Source organism: Arvicanthis niloticus, chromosome 14 (genome assembly GCF_011762505.2).
Source record: "Arvicanthis niloticus isolate mArvNil1 chromosome 14, mArvNil1.pat.X, whole genome shotgun sequence".
Classification (NCBI taxonomy): Eukaryota; Metazoa; Chordata; class Mammalia; order Rodentia; family Muridae; genus Arvicanthis; species Arvicanthis niloticus.
In genome coordinates this window covers 41,994,694-42,017,316 of record NC_047671.1, presented here as the reverse complement: position 1 = coordinate 42,017,316, position 22,623 = coordinate 41,994,694, and positions in this window count along the sequence as shown.

The window sequence follows — 22,623 nt, the reverse complement described above, 5'->3', positions numbered from 1 at the left end:
AATAAAATTCTAGTAGCACAGAAAGTAGCCTTGAATAAAGCTTTCTACATCAAAAAAAAAAAAAACCCATCTTCATAGAATCCATAGAATAAGAAAAAGTATAAACCATCTATACTTCAGACAGGGTCTAATACCCAGAACTTACAAAAAAAAAAAAAAAAAAAAAAAAAGAAGAGAAAAAAAGAAAAGAAAAATCTGCAATGATTAAATATCATAGAAACAATAAGGAGCAATAGCACATAGGCTAAAGAAAGAAAAAAAAAACAGTTTTCAAGAGAAGAGATGCAATGGCCATTATCTTGTTTATGAACTAACTGTTCAACATCCATAGTCCTCAGGGGAGTGCAATTGGTTACATTACTTTGACATACCAACTGACCCCAGTCAGAATGGTTATTGTCTTAGGGTTTTATTGCTGTGAAGAGACACCATGACCATGTCAACTCTTATAAATGAAAACATTTAATTTTGGTTTCTTTAGACTTTCAGAGGTTCAGTCCATTATCATCATGGTAGGAAGCATGGCATTGTGCAGGTAGACTTGGTCCTAGAAGACCTGAGAATTCTACATCTTGATTTAAAGGCAGCCAGAAGGAGACCTTCTACAGGCACCCAGGAGGCAGCTCACTTCTGCACTGGGGAGAGCTTGAGTCAAGAAGACCTCAAAGCCCACTAACACGGTGACACACTTCCTCCAACAGGGCCACACATATTCCAACAAGGCCATACTTCTTAATAGTGACACTTTTCATGAGCCAAGCTTATTTAAACCACCACAGCTATCACTGTGAAATAAGACAACAATTGGAGGGGATCTGGGAAGTGCCTAGCCCCTTTCATTGCTGACGGAGTACAAATCAGTACAGTCGTTATACAAATCAGCTCTGAGGAGCCTCAAAGAATTAAAAATAAGGCTTCAATATGATCCAGCTCTTCCACATCTGGGCATATACCCCCAAGACTCCATATCCTACCACAGTGATATTTGCGCATCTCTGCTGTTCTATTTACAATAGCAAGGAAATGAAATCCAATCTAGATTTCCATCAACAGATGAATGGATAATAAAAATGTGGTATATATACAGAATCAGATATTATTCAGCTAAAAGAAAAGATAAACTCGTGAAACTTAAAGGGAAATGGAGGGACTCAAACTCAACTCACAAAGAAAAAAACATAATATATATTCTCCCTCATATCTTAGTCTATTATCTCCCCTCTCTCTCCCTCTGTCTCTGTCTCTGTCTCTGTCTCTGTCTCTGTCTCTCTCTCTCTCTCTCTCTCTCTCTCTCTCTCTCTCTCTCTCTGTGTGTGTGTGTGTGTGTTTGTGTGTGTGTGTGTGTGTGTGTGTGTGTGTACAGCTGTAAATTTGGGTCTAACATTTAGAAAGGAGACCAAGAGAGGTTAATGTGAGGTAACAGGAAGGACACAATGCAGACAAACCCTTGAGTCAGCAAAGAGGGTATAAAGCACTAGTTTAAAAATCACTCACTTTTTAAAGTAGAGTTTGATATGTTAATATGTTATTTCGACATTTTGGGGTACTTAAATAGCAAGATTTTTTTTTTTTTTTTTTTGCATAAGAACCCAACATGTGTTATTCTTTTGAGGCAGTGGTTGCAAACATTGGATTTGCTTTTTATTTCCAGAAGGAAACTTTTAAAGGTGTTCAGCATAAAAAAACAACTTTAAGGACACAGGTAGGTTTAACCTAATTTAGACTTCACGTGATATATTCATGTGTCGCTGCAGCACACGGTGTGCATTCCATTAATATACAGTCTTTATGGTATTAGTCAAGTAAATTTAATTTTAATGTATTTTATGTGTATTTTGCCTGCATATATGTCTGTGTACAACTTATGTGCCTGGTACCCACACAGGCAAAAAAGATACCCTGGATACTCTGGGACTGTAAATATAGATGGTGGTAAGCTGCCATGTGGGTAGCTGAAATCAAACCTGGATTCTCTGGAAAAGCAGCCAGTGCTATTAACCATGGAGTGATCTCTCCAGTTCCAATAAATAAATTTTTAATAAAAATTTAAAATAACTATATATTGACTTATTTTTTGTTGTTGTTGAGACAAGGTTTCTCTGTATAGTCCTGGCTGTCCTAAAACTCACATTGTAGACAAGCTGGCCTTCAACTCAGAGATCTGCCTACCTCTGCCTCCAGAGTACTGAGCTTAAAAGTGTGTGTCACCACATCCAGCTTTCTATGTAATGTTTTGTTTTAATTTTATTTGTGTGTGTATATAGATGTGTATGTATGTGTACATATGTATAAATGTGTATATATAGGTATGTATAGGTGTGTATAGGTGTGTATAGTGTGTGCCACAGTGTATGTGGAGATCACAGGAACATTCTGGGGAATTGATTCTCTCTGTCTGGGATCCAGAGTTCAAACTCAGGTTATCCCATTGATGATACAAGTGTCTTAACTGCTGAGCCATCTCCCAAGTCCACATTGGTCTTTATGCACACTTTTATTTGCCATTTCTTCAACCAATTAATATGGACTTAGATATTTGTTTGCAATGTCATTTTAGAAAGTCTTCAAGCATAGAAAGTAATAGAGATTTATTATTCATTCAGGTCAGTATTTACACTAAGAATGCTGAAAAACAAAGTAAGATAGAAAATACTTAAGATATTTTGACAGCAGAAAAACATCCCAACAAGATGGTTTTCAGGGAAAACAAACCATAACAACTTGATAAAGCAACCAGAGTCTCCTTATACCAAAGAAAAAGGGGGAGGAGAGGGAGAAAGAAAAAAAGGATGAGGAAGGAGAGGAGGGGAATAGGAGGAAGAGGAGGAGAAGCTTGCAATATGAGAAGTGAAGATTACAAAAGAACTTGAGATAAATAAGAACAAGCAGATTAAAAGTGTTGTGATTCTAAAAGCAAAGATAGGATGTCTGATTAACCTGAAGGAAGTCAATTCCTGAAATATTATGTAGCATGGAGATTCACAATTAAAACATCATATCACTCTCTTCTTCAAAGCAAAGATGCAAGATTCTCTGTTATGATGTGGGGACTATCATCCTACTGACCACGGGTGGCTGTAATTTGCTGGGTTTTGCCTATAACTACTTAACCCCTACTTAGTTTCAACCAGTATCACACCCACATAAAAGACATAAAAAGGGGGGGGAGTAATATTCCTCTGTAAATTATTTCTTCTTTGAAAGAAAAGGTAAGTACACAATGAGTTTAAATATTCTATTATCTAACACCAACATTCAACAGAAGCAAATCTTTGCGGAATCTCATCTTTACTTAAAAAAGAAAAGAAAAAATTTATGTTGAAGGCAGACATTTTAAAAAAATGAAAACACCACTACCATTTGGCCCTAAAATGTTCTCATTTTTCAGGACATGAGGTTTCAGTTTGGCACCAACTGTGCGATAATGAAGATGACAAATTACCCACAAGCTTAATGTGTGGCAATGTTTGTTTCAGAGAATAATATGTTTCTCTTCAGAAAAATCACTTATTCACAAAGTAAAAACAAATCAATTACCTACTATAGGTAAGCATTAAATTAAAAACTATTATAATTTCTTTTGCTTACTTTAATTTAAACTATTAGAAACAGTGGACTTTCTCGCAGAGGGCAGTATCGTGTGCTTTAATACTTCCTATTGTTTACAGGTGTGCAAAGCTCTTCTTACTCCTTTCTCTCCTCCATCTCTCATTCATCCCATCCAATGGGGGAAAAAACACTAATCTAACTTCTAAGACTATGACCACAATTACCTCTATAGCATACCAACTACCTGTGACTATGATAGCTAGCTGAACTCTGCTCTATTCATGGTAAAGGATCCCCCAAAGCTGCCTAGAGTCATGGTCTTATAACACAGCTCATTGCCTCCTTAGCTCCTTCCAACTCTGCTTCTGCATAGTGGCCCTGAAACTTCATCATAGTCTCCATTCTTGCCCACCCCAGTGATTAATGTTTTCTAAATTTATTTCCTCATTTCTCACACTTTCCTTTTCACCATTGTCCCATCCAGAGTCATACCAGAGTGCAGGAAAGCTTGGCAAACTTCCCTGAAGCCCTGAGGATGCTACCTACACATTCCAAGACCCATCCAGAATTATAGAGAATATCAGCTGGGAGAGTCACCCAGACCTCTGCTAAGGACCCTCTGGAGTCTGACCCAAGTGCATGTTCTACAGAACCCTGCCTGCACTGCCACCACACACCCAGACACAGATCAAGTCTCCATCATGTGTGTGCCAGCCAGGCAACTCACCCCTCCAAGCTCAAGCCAGCCAGAAGTCACACTCACATAGACTATCAGGGAGTTTTGCCCAGAACTTACATCACCTCTCTATGCTCAGGTGCAACTGGGAGCCATCTTTGCATGCATTGGCATTGCCATTGAATTAGAATAAGCCCAGTCTTTCCAAGAAGGGATCAACAAGTCTGAAGGACTGACCTAAAATCTGTATCTGATATGAAATCAACGAAATTTGGGAAATAGCAAAAACTTTGCACTTATCATATAGGCAGAATAGAATCTCATATCAGAGACACAATCAACTAGATAAAATTGCATGCTCAAATCACATCATGAAATCACAAACAACATAAAAGAAGAAGAAAATGTGTACCCCTGTCAGCTCCCCAGGGACTTTCTATCCTATGTGGCCATATAGATTTATTTCTTTTCATTCCAAAAGCCTATCCCACCCTTTTGAGATTTGCCTCTTATGTCAGGCAACCTGCTCCTTTTTATCCCATAGACATACCCAGGACTTCTCTTCCCTAGGGAGGCCCTGTGTCTCCCTATCCCAAAGGGTTCCAGCTCATCTGGGAACTTTCTCTTCTAACAGTGCTGCCAGACTTCCTGGTTCCACCCATGCTTACCCCTATGACTAGATCTAATCCTTCCCACTTTAAGAGCTGCCCATTTGTACCAAGTTTTCCTCTGAGGTCAGCTCTGTCCCTCTTGACTAAACATGCAACTTCCCAAGATCTTCTGCCCCAAATAAGCAACTGACCAGAGTGTACTCAAGGAAGCAACCAGAATTGGAGAGTATGGTGAGAATGAAAGATATTCTTTCATTGCAAAACCATTTCTCAAGTCAAACTGAAATAATGTAAGTGTTTTGGATAGGAATGCCCCACCCCCATATACTCCTGTGTTTGAATGCTTGGCCCATAAGAAGTGACATTGTTAGGTGGTAGGGCCTTGTTGGAGTATATGTGGCCTTATTGGAGGAAGTATGCCAGTGGAGGTGGGCTTTGAGTTTTCAGATGCTCAAGCCAGGTCTAGTATTTTATTCTTTTCCTGCTGCCTGAAGATCCAGATGTAGAACTCTCAGCTAACTCTCCAGCACTATGTCTGTATGCATGCCGCCATGTTTTCCACCATGATGGTAATGTACTAAATCTCTGAAACTGTAAGTCAACCTCAATTAAATGTTTTTCTTGTTAAGAGTTGTCATGGTCATAGTGTCTTTTCACAGCAATGGAAATCCTAAGACAGCCATACCAGAAGGGAGAGAAGAAGAAAGGGATGTGTCTGTTAGTACAGGCAGTGTTGGACCCTCAAAAGAAGTTAGAACCTACAGCCCTCAATAAAAGTTTCACAAAAGAAAATAATGTCTCAGCAGTTTTACAATGTAATCCTCTCCAGAACACTGCATACAGGCACTAAAGAACAAAGGTGGTTTTAGAAAAAAGGACACAAATAACAAAGTAATTCAGATGTGCAAGTTTTATTACAGAAACAAAATTAACTTGAAAAGTCAAAGCAAGATGCCTCCCCTCCAAAAATAAGCAATATCCCCATAGTATTGAATACCATTGAGAACAACCTAGAAGATGTTTCAGAAGAAAGACTTCAATAAGAATTATTGTAACTGTATTCAAACTCAGAAGTTATAGAGAGAACTCATGAACACAAAAATAGATGAATGACATGCAGAAGTCAATCCAAGATATGAAAATAGAATTCAATAAAGAGAATTTCTAAAGAGAAGCTGTTAGTCAACTAAGAACCACCCACATTCTGGAACCAGGTTCTCCCCTGCCTTCAATGACTCAGTGCCAACACCCCATCATCATTAACAGCCAATGTGACACATTTCCACTGTCACCATGGTTGTGTATTATCCCTGCGCACATGTTCCATACCCCCTACAGAGCCTGCCATCATGACCTGGTCTCTCTCTTTTCCATCCCTGTTCACCAGCAGCCTTGTGTGTCATACTCCCACCACCACCAAGTCTTAATAAATAACTTGCATGAGGAGGTCCATTGCATGGTGTGATTTTGTAGCATCGCTTGGCCCTCTAATCACCAAGATACTGTTTCACTGCAAAGCCCTTTCTCAAGTCAAACTGAAATAATGCAAGAAATGAAAATCTCAGTATTCCAAATTAAAAACTCAGTGAAAAGCCTCACTAACTGAATGGATCATATGGAAAACAAAGAGTCGAGTCTCAATTAACAGAGGAATTGAATTATGGGTAAGAGACAATGAAAAAAAATATATTTTAATATATATAGGGTAAATGTTACCCATATATGGGACACTATAAGATCACCTAACATTTAAATCATGAGCAGAGAAGATTAATAATACCATTAAAAGGCATAGAGATATTGTAAAGGTATTTTCAATAAGGTCAAAGAAGAAAATCCCCAAAAAGATGAGAAAGAGATGCTCAGCCAGGTACAAAGGCACCAAGACAACAAAAAAGTAGCACCAGAAACAAAAACCTCCCCATGTCAGACTATAGTTAAGACATTAAATCCATGACATAAGTGGTATTGAAAACTTACAAGGAAGAAAAGCTAAATAACTTTTAGAGCCACAAAAACCTGGAAAGACACCTTCCAAGTTCTGAAATGCAACATCTATCAAGCCAGACTACGATACCTAGCAGAATTATCTATTAAAATTGAAGGAGATGAAAACTTTGTGACCAAAATAAAGTAAATAAAAATTATGACACAAAGAAATAGAAGTTTTTAAATAGGTGCATATTTCTCCCCTGTTTTTCCCCCAAATGATTAAAAGAATATTATAAGAACATATAATAATCCATAATAAGAGTTACAGGTCATCAAAAATAAACCTGGTAACATGTTTAAAACAGAAGTGGAGAGGGCATAAGCTGGTGGCTGAGTAGGACCCTCTGGGGATCTTGTCATGGGTACACCAAGCCAACATCTATTAAAACACCAAATTAACTGCACTGGAGCTGACGAAACAAAGTAAATGACCAACAAAAAGAAAATCACATAGAAAAAGCACATAGAAAGGGAAGAGATGTTCAGGGCACCCTTTCCCCAGTTCCACACTGCAAGAAGAGAGAGATGGTCCCTCTGGGGAAGAGTAAATTTTCAGCTTTCAGCACAAAACACGGTGCTAAGAAAAGTCCTACAGACCCTGTTCCCTGTCCAGCATCCTTGCACTGAACTGTTAGAATTCATTATTGCTATAACAATTATCTAAATACTATCAGAAACAAAACAGGGATTTGAATATGTAAAATGGAAGGGTGCTGGGCTAAGATGCCAGGCTTACCCATCCAAAAGTTGTTCCTGGCTTTATAAAGGTTACCTTATCTGCCCGACCTCTATTTCTTTGTAAGACAAAGAGAATGAAGCCAGTCAGTGGTCATGTCCTTTCTGCACTCTGTATACTAAAGCAAACCTCTGCCACCATTTCTATCCTGAGGGCTACATGCAATCACGGTACACTCTCGAGTCACTAAGTAGCATCAATGTGACATAAAGAAAACTGTAATTCTTGTTTGCTCCTATCGTATAGGTGATCCTGTTGTAATGAGAACAATTGTGTTCCTCCTGCTCCCTGACCATGAGTTCCTGTAGATATTCACGAACGAGCGGCCAGTCTATGTCTCCTGTTAGAGTGAGTACTCGTGGATGGTCCCAGACTGTAGAGTCCTCAGCACTCCCCTCTGTGAGCCATTTTACTCTCATCCCTTCTTCGGGATTCCGTGTTCCCTCTATGCTTCTCATTTTCAAGATCAGACGTGCCCTCTTGAATTAGAGTTTGCATATAAACACCGTAGAGTGGTTCCCAATAAAGGCAGAAGGGACCCTTATCTCAGGAGAAAAAGCCATTTGATACAGGGGTATAGTCACTTCCCAATTTATGGCAGGAACGTCCTCTGCAGTGCTTATCGTGAGGATCAGTAACGGTGTTGGTGGGAAATTTCCTCCTGTCTCCTTTTCCTACGTCTTTTCTTTCAGAGAGAGACATTTCCCTTTTCTTAGTCAAAATTCCTCTGGGTGACTTGTGAGCAGCTGTTTAATATTACCCGAGCTGTTCTACTTCGCATTTCTCAGGTTTTTATGCATATTTTAATAAATAAATGAAGGAATGAAAATCACATTTGGGGCTTCTTATTTATTTATTTATTTATTTTCCCTCCCTTGCTTTTTAAGTCATGGAGTCTGACACATTGAAAAGTTACTGGCTCCCTTGTGCGTGGTTATTTATTTTTGACTTTGGCACCACAGTGTAAGTCTGCACAATGAGCCAGATTTGTGCAAAGTGCTAGGAAATGCTTATAGGCAGCCTGACACCTTCAGGGGCTTGCCTTAGGGCATAATGTCACATAGGTTATGTGTGGAGTATCTCACACAAACCTGGGAACCTCTCTACCTGGCATAGGCTCAAAGGCATTGAGGTTGCATTACAAACTGTGGATATATAGTCATTGGGTAGAAGACTGGGGTATTTTCACTATGGAGAGCAATGACTGTACAAATTGCTTTCAGAAGTCAGAAAAGTAGAGCATCCTGGCATGCAGAGTTTACGAGAAGTGCAAACTCCAATGAGTCTGAAATAAGTAGTGCTCTCTTCTCTCAGCCGTGCTCCATGAAGCACAGAACCAGAAGGTGCTGGAATGTTGGGGCGCTATGTGAAAATTTAAGAACTAGGATGCTACGTTGCAAAGGTCTCAAGCTGCCCCCATTGTCTTTCCCACCCTCCCCAGTTATATAGCATGGTGAAACTCTAATTCAAGAGGGCACGTCTGATCTTGAAAATGAGAAGCATAGAGGGAACACGGAATCCCGAAGAAGGGATGAGAGTAAAATGGCTCACAGAGGGGAGTGCTGAGGACTCTACAGTCTGGGACCATCCACGCGTACTCACTCTAACAGGAGACATAGACTGGCTGCTCGTTCGTGAATATCTACAGGAACTCGTGGTCAGGGAGCAGGAGGAACACAATTGTTCTCATTACAACAGGATCACACCGGAAGTTAGCAGGAATCGAGCATAAGGCAGGAAGCATCTCTGTCCTGCATTAATTCACAAATGCAAGGTCAGAGGGACAAGCCCAGGGCTCCAGACATCAACAATGTCTCCATGCACCAGCCCGTGCTTCTTGAGGAAAGAACAGCATGAACTGTGCAGACATAGCCCCAAAGCACTGAATGAAAGCATCAGAGTATTCATCTGAAAGCAGAGCCTATGGAAAGTGGTAAAAATTCCAAGAGAATCACATCATAGCAAAGCTAACTCCAACTGAGAGAGGAACACAGAAGAGTTGCAAACTGCGAAGGTTGGAGATAGACAGAATTGTTAGACGTGCCGCTGGAGAAGACTGGGAGAACAATAAGAAACAGATTTTACATTGCTGAAAAGATAATTGGCATTTGATATTGAAGACAATTTGCCGGGCAGTGGTGGCGCACGCCTTTAATCCCAGCACTTGGGAGACAGAGGCAGGTGGATTTCTGAGTTCAAGGCCAGCCTAGTCTACAGAGTGAGTTCCAGGACAGCCAGAGCTGCACAGAGAAACCCTGTCTCGAAAAACAAAACAAAACAAAACAAAAACAAAAACAAAACAAAAAAAAAAAACAAAAAAAAGATATTGAAGACAATTTTCAGAATGTTAATTATTCAACAAAACTGAGAAGTCCACATTCTATGTGAAGGGAGAATGAAAGGTCCCCCAAGCATTACTGTGCTTTGTGAAGTTGTGCAGAGCAAGCACAGGGTGCGCCTGTCGTAATACCCAGTTACCTACTTTAACCTCCTTACTTTACGTCATGCGCTGTCCCCTTTTCCCACCTGGGCTAATGGGATCCAGAAGCTCAGAACCACAACCCCTGAGCCACAGGTTCTCCTAACTACCAGCCGGTAAATCCTCTGTATATTAAAAGGAAAACACCCTCTTGCTTGGAAGCATCAGACAGAAGCTAATTAATGCCCATCCTGTGATCTCCTCTCAGAAATGCCTTAGGCACCAGCACTGCCCAGAATGCAGACAGCAGAGATGCTTAGAGAGGTTTCTCAGCTTCTCACTGCTGCCTTTCTGATTGACTGATCATTTAACAGTGCACTCTGCTGAGGTACTAATATCTCCAATGTGTCATATATAAGTTGGAAGATAGTACATAAAAGGTAAGATAAATAAGAGATGAAGAGGTGGCTCGGTGCCTAAGAGCACTCACTGCTCTTCCAGAGGATACAAGGTTGGTTTCTAGCACCCACATGGTGGCTCACAACCATTTGTAAATCCATTTGCAGGGGATCTGCTGTCCTCTATGACCTCTGTGGGCAGCAGACATACATGTGGTCCACATGCATACATTGTGGCAAAAAACTCAGACATGTAACATAAAATTTTAAAATATTATTAAAAGGTAAAATTAATAAATAAATGAATGAATAAATAAGCAAGCCTCACCAAAGCCTGAAGGGATCTTTTCCTTTATTTTCCATTTAAAATTTTTTTAGATATTTCTACCAATTGTTCAATAACTTGGAATGATTCTCTAGCCAATGTGGTATTATTTGTTACTATTGACCACATGACATGTACTATCTAAATGTCAAATATCAAGAAAAACACAAAAAAGAAAAACTGTCCAATGAGAAGCATGCTGTCAAGAACATGATATAGCTGTCTCCTTAGAGGTCTGCCAGAGAGGACGATGCTCACAGCTAACCACTGATATGATCAAGGGTTTCCCAATGGAGAAGTTAGAGAGAAGACTGAAGGAGCAGAAAGGGTTTGTAACCCCATGAGGAAAGCAACAATACCAACCAACCAGAGCCCCCCAGGGTCTAAACCACCAGCCTGGGAACACATAGGGAGGGACCCATGACTCCAGTGGTATATGTAGGGGAGGATGGCCTTGTTGGGCATAGGTGGGAGAGGAGATTCTTGGTCCCATGAAAAACGAACACAGAGTGTGGGGGTGAATGTGAGGGTGGGGAGGGGATAGTGGGGCAGGGGGTAGGTGGAGGTACAGCCTCATAGAGGCATGAGGGGGGGAGGGGATAGGAGGTTTCAGGGTGCTGGGAGGAAGTGGGGTAAGGGGATAAAATCTGAAATGTAAATGTAATACCCAATTTAAAAAAAGAAACAGGAAAATCACACCCTCATGGAAGCATAGGGAGGGGGGATGGGATAGGGGCTTCCTGGGTGGTGGGGGGAATGGAGTGAGGGAATAAAGTTTGGAATGTGAATATTATATCCAATTTTAAAAAAGGGAAAAAAAAGAAAAGTTGTTAGAACTAACATCTTTAATAAAATGTCAACCCTCTAAAAAAATTATCTTGATACTAAAACTTGTTTTAAGAATTGTATATTGCAGAATACACAGCCTCAGTGTATCTACTCATCAAGCAAGCTGAGCAGACCTGCTCAAACCTCTGATGTCCTGGAATTCCATCTGGATGCAGTGAAGACACAGTGTCAGAGGCTTATCAATTTACTCTCCTCTCCACTCCTCTTCTAATATCTCAACTCTTGTAATCAGCTTAAAGAAGTTAATGACAGGTCAGCACCCCTATTCCCTGGGCTTGGGAACTAAGGAGGTTAATATTGGGCTGTCTTTCTAGGGAAAAGTAGTGGTTTTGTTGGAACAGGGAGGATTAGCTAGGATTTATTGCATAGCCATAACCTATTGGTAGAAATCTGTATAATTATTATCAAGATGAAGTTATAATTTCTTAAACGGTACAAAATTTACTTTGATTTCAAATTTAAGGTTTTCATTGGTACGAGCTTCTTATTGATACAAAAGTGAGATGAATATTGATACTCTCATGGGCATTGTGCCTGTATAACACATTTAGGAATACAAGGCTAAGACCTAGTCCTTACTTAACTTTTTAAACTGATTTGAGAAATATCTCAGCATCTTCTGCTATACAATGTATGACAGAAAAACAAGAGACATTTCAAGATAAGCAGATTCTCTGAGTAGGTAAGCAATCAAAAATTAAGTATTCAAAATAGTGCATAATATATACTCTCTCAACACACAAAAATACTCTAATTAATGTAACCACATTATATTAGATTAGAAAATTTTAAAACACACATTATAAAATAATACTACTTTACAAAGAGCACTAAACAAAACTACTTACTCTTCTGTAGTCATAATAGTAAAAAAATATAAACAAAGTAACTGCTCAATGTTGCCTAGAATAAAATCATTCAGACCCAGTAGCCCCATCCTAAAAGTATAGAAAAGCAATCTCAGCAGGCAATCTACAGGATGAAAAATAATTTCACTATTTTAATTCTTAACATATTCTTACTGTTGTAAAAGTAAGGCATCTGATATTATTGTATTTTTAAACAAAGAACTAGATATTTACGAATAGCCATCACTTCCAAGTCACTAGAAAAATGACAGAATATTGAACCAACAAAAAAATGTAAAGGACCATATAGCAGACCCAATACTAGTCTTAATCAAAACTAAAATGTAATACTTTAAACTAATATTAGGATAGAAATATTGTCATAACCAATTTAAAACTAAAATTCCATTCCATTTGGTTTCTAGAAGTATAAAAGTTTCAAATAATATCAAATGGTAAATGCTGAATAAAGGTTGGATAAAGTTACTGTGAGAGTCTCTCAGGCAGATAAAGGTACAGTGAGCGCTGCCATTTAACATGTAAGGGACACAGGATTCAGAAAAGGGAGCTTTAAACACATGGTTTTATTTAGATTTTCCAACAAGGGAGGTACTGTTTCCCCAACTTTATAGATGAAAATATGACAGAAACAGCACACGTTTCCCATATCAGCAGACAATGACAGATAAGGCAATTGTAACTTTAACTCCGATCCTTATTTTTCAAGGATATTTACTTCATTGCTGAATTTCCTACCTCCACCCCACCCCTACTTAGAGAAAAACTATGACTACCACAGATTCCTTCAGAAAGACAAACTGTATCCAGCAGAACAAAAAGGCAGCATATAAAAACAATTCTAATGAGGACAGCTACATGTTTTATTAATACTTTGCTACTTCTCAGATAGATACAAGACATCAACCCTAAGAATTTGAAACTTAAGAAGAGCAATTAACTTCAACTAAAGTTTTGCTTTACTGTTAAATAAACAGGCCTATGTATCTTAAGATGTGTATATCAGCCTCCCAAGCTCCTTACCTCTGCCAGTATCTTCTCCTTGCATTTGCACTGCAAAGTTCACTGTTGGTGTGGCTGTTTTGTTGGTGTTTTTACTCTCTCCAAACATCTTATATTACACTGGTAAGATGGAGTATTGCATAAAGGCACCTGCCACCAAGACTGACTGCCTGAGTGTGATACTTGGAACTCACATGATAGAAAGAGAGTTAACTCCTTCCAGTTGTCCCCTGACCTCCATGCATGCACCACAAGTACACACCCACTTACCCCAAATAGATAAATAAGTAACTGTAACAAGCTCCATTTACTACATACCTATATAGAGTGAAGTCACAGATGATTGTGTATGTACAGATAGTGGCTATGTAGATGCTGGGAATTATACACAGATCTAGTGAAATATCAGACAGGGTTCTAAACAGGTGAGCCCTCTCTCCACTTTTATATAACTTTTATAACCTGATATTTTGCTGAAAATGTTTATCAAATCTATGTTTTCTCATAGAAGTTGGAAATCTTTTAGTGTAAGATTTTATCATTTGCAAATATAAATAATTTTGTTTCTTATTTTCCTACATCAATCTATTTTATCTTTCTCTTGCCTTATCACTCTGGATAAGACTGCAAGTATCATTTTGAAGGAGAGGAAACAGGAAACCCTTGATTCATTCCTGATTGTAAAGAAAATGCTGTTTTTCCCTTTTCAGCATAATGTTGGCTAGAGTTTTATCATATGTTGCCTTTATTGTTTAGATGCATGCTTCTTCTATTCTTAATTTTATTAAGGCTTTTATTAAGAGATGATATTTATGCTTTCAATGTTTTTTTCCTACGTCTTTGAGATGATTTTGTAAATTTTTGTCCTTGATTCTATTTATATGCTATACTACATCTTATGATTTACATCCATTCTTTCAACCATCCTCGCATTCCTGAAACAAAACCACCTTAATTGGGACAGGTTGTCTTTTTACTATGTTCAAAATTTTGTTAAGTATTTTCTCGAGTACGTTGAAATTTACATTTATCAAGGATATTGGCCTACAGCTTTCCTTTGTGTCGATGTAGTATCTAGTTTTTGAGCTAATGGGGATTGATAGAATAAGCTTTGTATTTTGTGGAAACTCTTGAGGATCACTGGTGTTAATGACTATTCAAAGGAAGATCTAGTAGAAGTCTATAGTGATTTCCACCTCCTGGACCTGAGATTTTCTTTATTGGGAAACTTTTGATTGCTGTTCCAATCTCATTGCTTGTTACCTAACTGTTTAAGATTTTTTTTAAACAAGTTTAATTTGAGCAAATCATATGTTTAGAAATGTATATATTCTAAGTTTTGTAATTAAACATAATTTATTTTATATAACCTTCCAAACATACCTAACTGCTCTTCTGGATTCCACTGACATCCATTATGATATCCATTTTATAGTCTTCATTTATTCATTTGAGTCCTTCTTTCTGCTCATTTTGGTTGGTTTGGGTAATGTCAGTCATGTTTACCTGTTAAAACACTGATCCTTCCTTTCTAGGAGCTAAGAACTGCCAGTAGTTCTCGTGCCCAGCTATCTTCTCCATGCTGGGATTTGGTCTGGCTTGGAATTGCACAGTCCTTATGCATACTTCTATGATGTATATACAATGTCTATGAAGTCATATACATAGCTGCCATGCTGTATCTAGAAGACACTGTTTCTTTGTAGCTTCCCACCATCTCTTTTAGACCCCACTCTTCCACAATGATCACAGAGCCCTAGGAGGAAGTGTTGTAGTATAGATATTCTCCTCAGGGGTGAACTTTCTGCAGTCTCTCATCCTCTGCACCTTGGTCATGATGAGAATCTTTAAGAGAGACTTCCTGGCATAGGAAATGGATAACATGAGGAAATTTTAAGGGATAGAATTGTAAATATAAGAAAATCCTCGTCTTCTAGGATATGATTTAAGATACCATTACATAATTAAACTTGCTCCCTACCTATGTCACTAGATCGATATACTTCAACAATCACAAATACATACAAGGAGTATTAATAACCTTTAGAATCATCTTTGTTTTCCACCACAGACAGAAAACTAAACTTATCAACACAGTTCACAAACAGATACAACTGCCACATTCAAGACAGATAGCTTACTTTATTTTCATGGCAAATTATACCATTTCATCATGTTATGTTACGATAGAATATCTTGAACCACCTCCTCACTGAAAAATTGAACATCTGCTCATATCAGACGTTGTTTAATGATGTGTGCCAAGCTGAATACAGCTTCCACCTGACACCCCATCACTTATGCTTAAAGCACAGTCTTATTATACACCAGCATTCAGTAGTTCCAATGTTGTTCTCATCAACTGAGCACTGCAAAAAATTAATTCACTCATTAAATATACTCATATGTTCTCATTTCATGGTATATATGAAAAGGTAAATTAGATGCCCATAGTTTCCACTTCTTACATGAATCAAGATATTGGAAAATTGCTTCCATGTGATTATAGCTACCCCCATCTCTACTTCTTCCCTTCACAGATCAAATGTTATTAACAAAAAAAAAAAAAATGGACTCTCTAAGGATTGCTTAATGATGACTTAGCAGCTTAGGTTGACGGTGGTAGGTAGAAGGATAGACCAATTGTACTTTTGCTCAAAAACTTGAGCAAAGCAGAAAACGTTGGCAAAATAGTGAAAGAATCCATATTAGCCCTCACATCATTTCTCAGTATGATTGAAATGTTTTATTAGTCACCCTTCAGTTTTTGGTTTGTGGAGAGAGAGAGAGAGAGAGAGAGAATGTTTATATGACTCCATGCCACAATCAGTGAGTCTGAAGGTCAGAGGACGTCTCTTGGCAGTTTTTCTCCTTCTACCACATGGGCCCAATTAATTGAACTCAAGCAGTCAGATATGGCAGCAAGCACCACCTCACTGGTTCACAATTAAATAATAAAATATTGTTTGAAAAAATCTTCCTCTGTGACAGATATATGGAAGCCATATCACTAAAGAAGGCTTCATTCAAAATAGGAAGGTTCATGATAGGGTATTGCGGTGGCCCGTGCTGCCTCACACTCGGGGGCCAAAATGTCTCGACCGTTCTGTCAATGTTGGAACCTGCACTGCCAAAAGCCTTGGGGGCTAAGTTTTTAGAGCCTGCACTGCCCCAAGCTGCTCCAGTCCACAGGTCAGGGTTTAGCAAGAGAGAGAGTGGGGACAGACTCGAAGAATGGAGACCAGACAAAGTATGATTCAATCCCATTTATTCTTCAGTCTCTCTTCTTACCTCCAAGTCCCAAGTCTTGAGTTCCTAGTCCCTAGTTCCTAGTCCCTAGTGCCTCCAAGTTCCAAGTTCTTTCTCCAAGTGCTAAGTGCCTAATGTCTAATAATTTTTCTTCTGATTTCTCTAGTCCAAGTGTCTTCTTCCTCAATGCCTAATTCCTACTCCAAGTTGTACTCTAAGTTGTACTCTCTAACCTAATTCCTAGTTCCAAGTTTTACTGCCCAAGTTCTTCCTCCAAGTTGTACTGAACTCTTCTGTCTGCCTCTTGCCTTTTATATGTCACACTTCTAAGCCATGCCTCTAAGTCACACCTTTAAGTCATGCTCTTGGGCCTTGTCTCTAAATCTGATCTCTAAGTCACACTCTTAAGTCTCAGCTCTAAATCACAGCTTTAAGTCTCACACACCCAAGGGAAGATCCTGGGTATCTAAAGCAAGATGTTATTAGAGTGTGCTCAGCTGTTGTAGGCTGATGTAATCAAGTTTCTTGTCAGGGTATATGGCTCAAGATGGCTGCAAAGATGATAGCTGCCTTCTGTTGGCTCCCCACAATAGGGATGCCAGCGAAGTCATCAAAGCTTTGTGTCTTTATCTCATGAACTGTTTGCATCTGTTAGACACAGGCCTTGCTAACCATACATGAAGTTCACGGTTATCTCTGTAACTCCAAAACAATCACCTTTGCAAGTTCCAGTGGGGAAGTCATAAAGGTCTGACAAGTAATAATCCAATGTCCACACAAAGGCTACATGGCTCTTGTGATAAGCCTACTTGTCTTTGTTTCTTGCTACCTGTGCTTGTAGACCTCACAAGGAAGAATTGGGACTACAGCATCCAACCAGCAAAGTTTTCACCACCCCACAAGCCGAACACGGCAACAACATACCCCTCTACTATGCTTCTTAATGAGTTTGTCTGATTAATGTGTCTTTTATGCTTTGTACCATGATTTCATTTTTTTTATTAGATATTTTATTTACACTTCAGATGGCATCCCCTTTCCCCATTCCCCTCCACCCCCCTTAGGAAACCCCTATCCCATGCCCCCTTTTCCTTTTTGCATTTATACATTTTTTTAAAATAATGTTAATCATAGGCTTTATAAGTTTGGAATTGTTCAATCAGAGGTATAACCCACTGACCAACCTAGGTATAACAACTATCTTTGACTGGTGGAGATACTTGAACCTCTGCCTCCCTGTCTCCCCCCTCTTTCTCTCTTTCTTCATCTAGCTTCTCCTCTCTTTCTTCTTCTCCTCTTCTTACTCCTTTTCTTCCTCTCAGTACTCCTCCTACCTTAGCTCCTCCTACACATTTTTGCTTGCGAGTTTTTGGTCTGCCTATTTTGGTTGTTGTCTATTTGTTTTTGTTTGTTTTGCCTCCCCGTGTTCTAGCTTCATTTGACTGTCAGCGCTTCCTGAACAGCCTTTAATTCAACCTTGAAATTTCTATCCAGAATGGAATTGTTTAACCACTCATATTGACCAAATTCTCCCCTGCTGTTTTCCATCTCCTGTTTCTTTTCTACCTTCCGTCTTGTTCAGTTTGGACTCAGTTCAGACCCCGTGTGATCAGGCGTTCTATTGGGATATCAGTGTGTGTGTGCTTCTGGTTTATAACTCTACAGCATTAGTTAGCATCGACTGTTCCCACTGAAAAGTAATAAATGTAAACTCACAGTTTCTTGAATTTCTTTCAATTCTGTATGAAAGTAATACACATTTTTTTCTGCTAATGAACAACTATTTAGACATAACTGCAACTATTTATCTGTGTATTCTCTCTGGCTCCTTAACTAATTTCTTGTATCTTTTTCTTGGGGCATAATTTTTATTTTTATTCATGCTATTTTTATTTTTTCACTGAGGTTTTAGGAAATAGAATATAGTGTGTGTGTGTGTGTGCGTGTGTGTGTGTGTGTGTGTGTCTGTGTGTGTGTGTGTGTGTGTAAAACATCTTGTTCTCATAAATGAATCAGTTTGGTTAAATAATGTAGGTTCAAACCTTCTGTCTTCCTATATCTAATGTTGCCTTGGAGAAGTCCAGTATCAGTCCAGTTCTGCTCCCTCTGTGTTTTTCTACATTTAAAGGTGTCTGGTATCGACTTGATGGTATGGGAAGTCTCCTTGGTATGGTATGCCTAGGAGACATATAGGCTATACTCAGTGAGGTTTCAATCTATCCAGTCAGCCAAGTTCCGAACCACTAATTTGTGGAGAAGTATTGCCAAGTATTTCTTGGGGGACATTTTTCTTTTAGATTTTTCTTTTAAAAGCCCTTTGGTAGATTGTCAAACCTGGGAACTGAGGGATACATCTTTGTGTTCACCTCTCTGCAATGCTTCTCACTTTGGTATCTTCTTGTGCTGTCCTGCAAAATGTCTTCTGCTTAATACTTTTATCATTCTGAGGCATGTATTCTGTATATTTTGGAATGTAATAGTGGGATTTATGGTCTTGAACTTTAAATTTGGGTGATCGTATTTTTATTCTGGAGATTTTTTACATCCACTGACTGCAGAAGTTTCATGAGTTTAAATATGGTCTTCTCCTAGCTCATATGTACTGGAAAGATAAAAAAATAAATCTACTTCTTAAAGTTCTTGTAACCTTGGATATTAGGTCTTCTGTGGAGTTGGTGATGTCCGTTCTTCCATCTAGGGTTGTCAGCTGGTGTCTAGCATATTACAGATAGACTTTCTTCAGTCACTGGGTGTATATGGTGTACAAGTAACTAATCATCTCGAAAAGGTGAGGCATGAAAAGGGGACAGGGAATGAAGTTAGGAAGGTGTCTTAGTTAGGGGTTTACTGCTGTAAACAGACACCATGACCAAAGCAATTCTTTTCTTTTTTTTTTTTTTTTTTTTTTTTTTTTTTTTGGTTTTTCGAGACAGGGTTTCTCCGTATCCTTGAACTCAGAAATCCACCTACCTCTGCCTCCCAAGTGCTAGGATTAAAGGTGTGCACCACCACCACCCGGCTGACCAAAGCAATTCTTATAAGGACAACATTTAATTCGGGCTGACTTACTGGTTCAGAGTATCATCAAGGCAAGAGAATGGTAGTGTCCAGGCAGGCATGGTGCAGAAGGAGCTGAGAGTTCTACATCTTCATCTGAATGTCACTAGGAGAAGAAAGGCTCCAAGGAAGCTAAGGAGGAGGGTCTTAAAGCCATGCCCATAATGACACACTTCCTGCAACAAGGCTGCACCTACTCCAACAAGGCTACGCCTCCTAATAATGTCACTTCCTAGGCCAAGTATATTCAAACCACCATAAAAGGCCTTACATAAAGCCTTAAAAATTATCTTACAAGAAAACCAATTTGGCAAAGATGAATGCTGCCAGAATAACCTATGACTCATCATAATACATGAGCATGTACCCCTGGTTGGATATTTAAAGTGTTAATAAGACATGCACTCCATGAAGGTGTATGTAGAACTACATGTAGCAGAGTGTGAAGAAGCCCAAACTATGCACATGAGAAGGAAAGCACCCATGCTGACATAGAGTCTTACTTTTCACCAAACAGGCTTGTTGGCTGCTAAACTTTCCCCCTAGTCAATTTCACTGCCCTCCCCACTAGGTAATGTGCTAGCTCAATAAGCTTTCTCTGCAGCTTGTTTTTCCAGCTGTTGGGGGCCGACTTTTAGCAGAAAGTGGCTATCAGCTTTGCAGCCATCTTGAGCCATATACCCTGACATGTGACTTGGATTACAATAGCCTACAACAGCTGAGGACACTCCGATAATCTTGGTTTAGATACCTTGAGATTAAAGGTGCATGAGATTAAAGGTGTGTGAGATTAAAGGTGTGTGATTTAAGAGTATGACTTAGAAGTATAGAGATCAGAGTTAGAGACAAGACCTAAGGGCATGATTAAAGGTGTAACTTAGAGGTGTGGCTTAGAAGTAAGACATATAAAAGGCAGAGACAGAACACATCAGAGTCAGACAGACTATAGAGGGATCATCAGACACATCAGACATTAGGTAGAATCTGCCCTCACCCTCGCTCTTGCTGAACCCCGACCTGCAGACTGGAGCAGCAGCTTGGGCTGGGATACAGTGGCCGTCCAAACGTGGGTCGGCCTGGGCCTCAACATTTTGCCTGGGCTGCAACATTTATTTTGGCCGCCCCAACGTGGGGCTAGTGTGGACCCCAACATCCAGCCATGTGTTTGCTTCATCCATTGTTCAAGGACACAGGACACAAGAACCTGGAATAACTCCCAGACATGCCCCCTCAACACCAATATCAGCTCCTTAGTCTTCCCACTGACCAGGAAAATAGGCAGACGTTTGTCCACCCCTGAGAAATAGTCCTCTCAAAGTGTTTTGGAAACCACTCCTGTGCCTGACATTGAAACAGAATTCAGGAAACTTCTGAGTCTGTCTTCACATGCTACAGCATCCCTTGTGCCTATCCTGAGATATACTTAACTATCAGCTTAATCTCACCTGTCTTCCTTCTTTCTATCAACAGCAGATTCTACCCCACTGAAGGCATGATGCCTCCTCTCTTGCTCTCCCTCCCTTCTTCCTTCTTCCTAATGTTGGTTCATACTTACTTGTCTTCCTTTATATATATGATCCATCATAAGGGTCTTACACAATAGAGAAATGTGTTGCCCAAAAAAATACCTGCATAAAGGAGCTTTAGATTCCCTGAGTTCCCAAACTCTGGGGAGAATGAACTCAGGTAATATTCCTGAGTGATTTCTTTTTGTGCTCTTCTCTGAGATTTTCCAAGAAAATACAATTTCAAACCCTATCTCACAGTTTCTCCCTGACCTTCAATTCCCTCTAATGCTCACAAGCCATGCTAAATTTCTAGCAGTGATCCATTCTCATCTGGTTAAATTGCCAAGCCCTCTGCTTGGCTATGTTTAAGACCAACATAAATGTACCTTGTGTCGGTTTTCCTGCAACAGTCATGGTTCCATATTGAAGACCATGAGAACAGTTTGGAAGAAAGAAACTAAAAAGACAGAGGTGTCATGATTTAACTGAGAACAGAGTGGCCAGGTGGGAGAGTGCCCTCAGGCCAACAGCTTCAGCTGGGGAGAATCACAGGCAATGAGGTGACACAATGTCATCATTACCCTTCGAGATGGGGACAGCACAGGATGATAATGAATATGTTGCAGAAAAAAATAATACAACTTCATCTGCTATAGATGGGTGGTATTAGCATTTAGTCTGCTGGATGGGAAAGTGTGTTGACATTATTTATAACAGCAATACAGAGCTATGACATAGATCCATTGTAAACAAGGCCTTCCAAGGCAGCTGCTTTCCATTAAAAACATATAACACAGAAGCGTGTGTAAAGGGTGGCTTGGGTTGGCAGCATTAAAAAGGGATGTCATCTTTGCTAAATCTGGGACTCATTTTCATTCCTATTTTTATTTCCATTTACATTTTTATATCTAAGCAAGCTTTCTAATTTTTTTTAAGCAGCAAATTAGGAGGAAAAAAAAGTGTGGCTCTATTTAGAGTTCTCATTACTTGAAAATGGGCCAAGTAACATATTTCTCCAAATACAAGGGAATTTTGTGTAAGGTAGTATCTCTAATCCCTCACAAAATATTTCTCTGTATTAAAAGCTTTAATGGCTGAGTCTAATAAAGGATTGCTATTCTCAGAGGGAAAGTTTTACTTTGTGAGAAAATAGGTTAAAAGGTCATTAAGAATAATAATTTTTAAAATCTGATTATAAGTGAAAAGAAGCTACTAATATCCTGAGGGTAGAATACATTAATCGTGAAACATGACCTAGATAAGTCCCCATATATCTAATGCCAATCTCCACTTGTAAAACCACAGAATCTTGACATCAGAGGAAATGAGAGTCCCTGAAGTGAATGTTATTGAAAAGTTCTCATCAAGATAGGAATGTGGGACTTC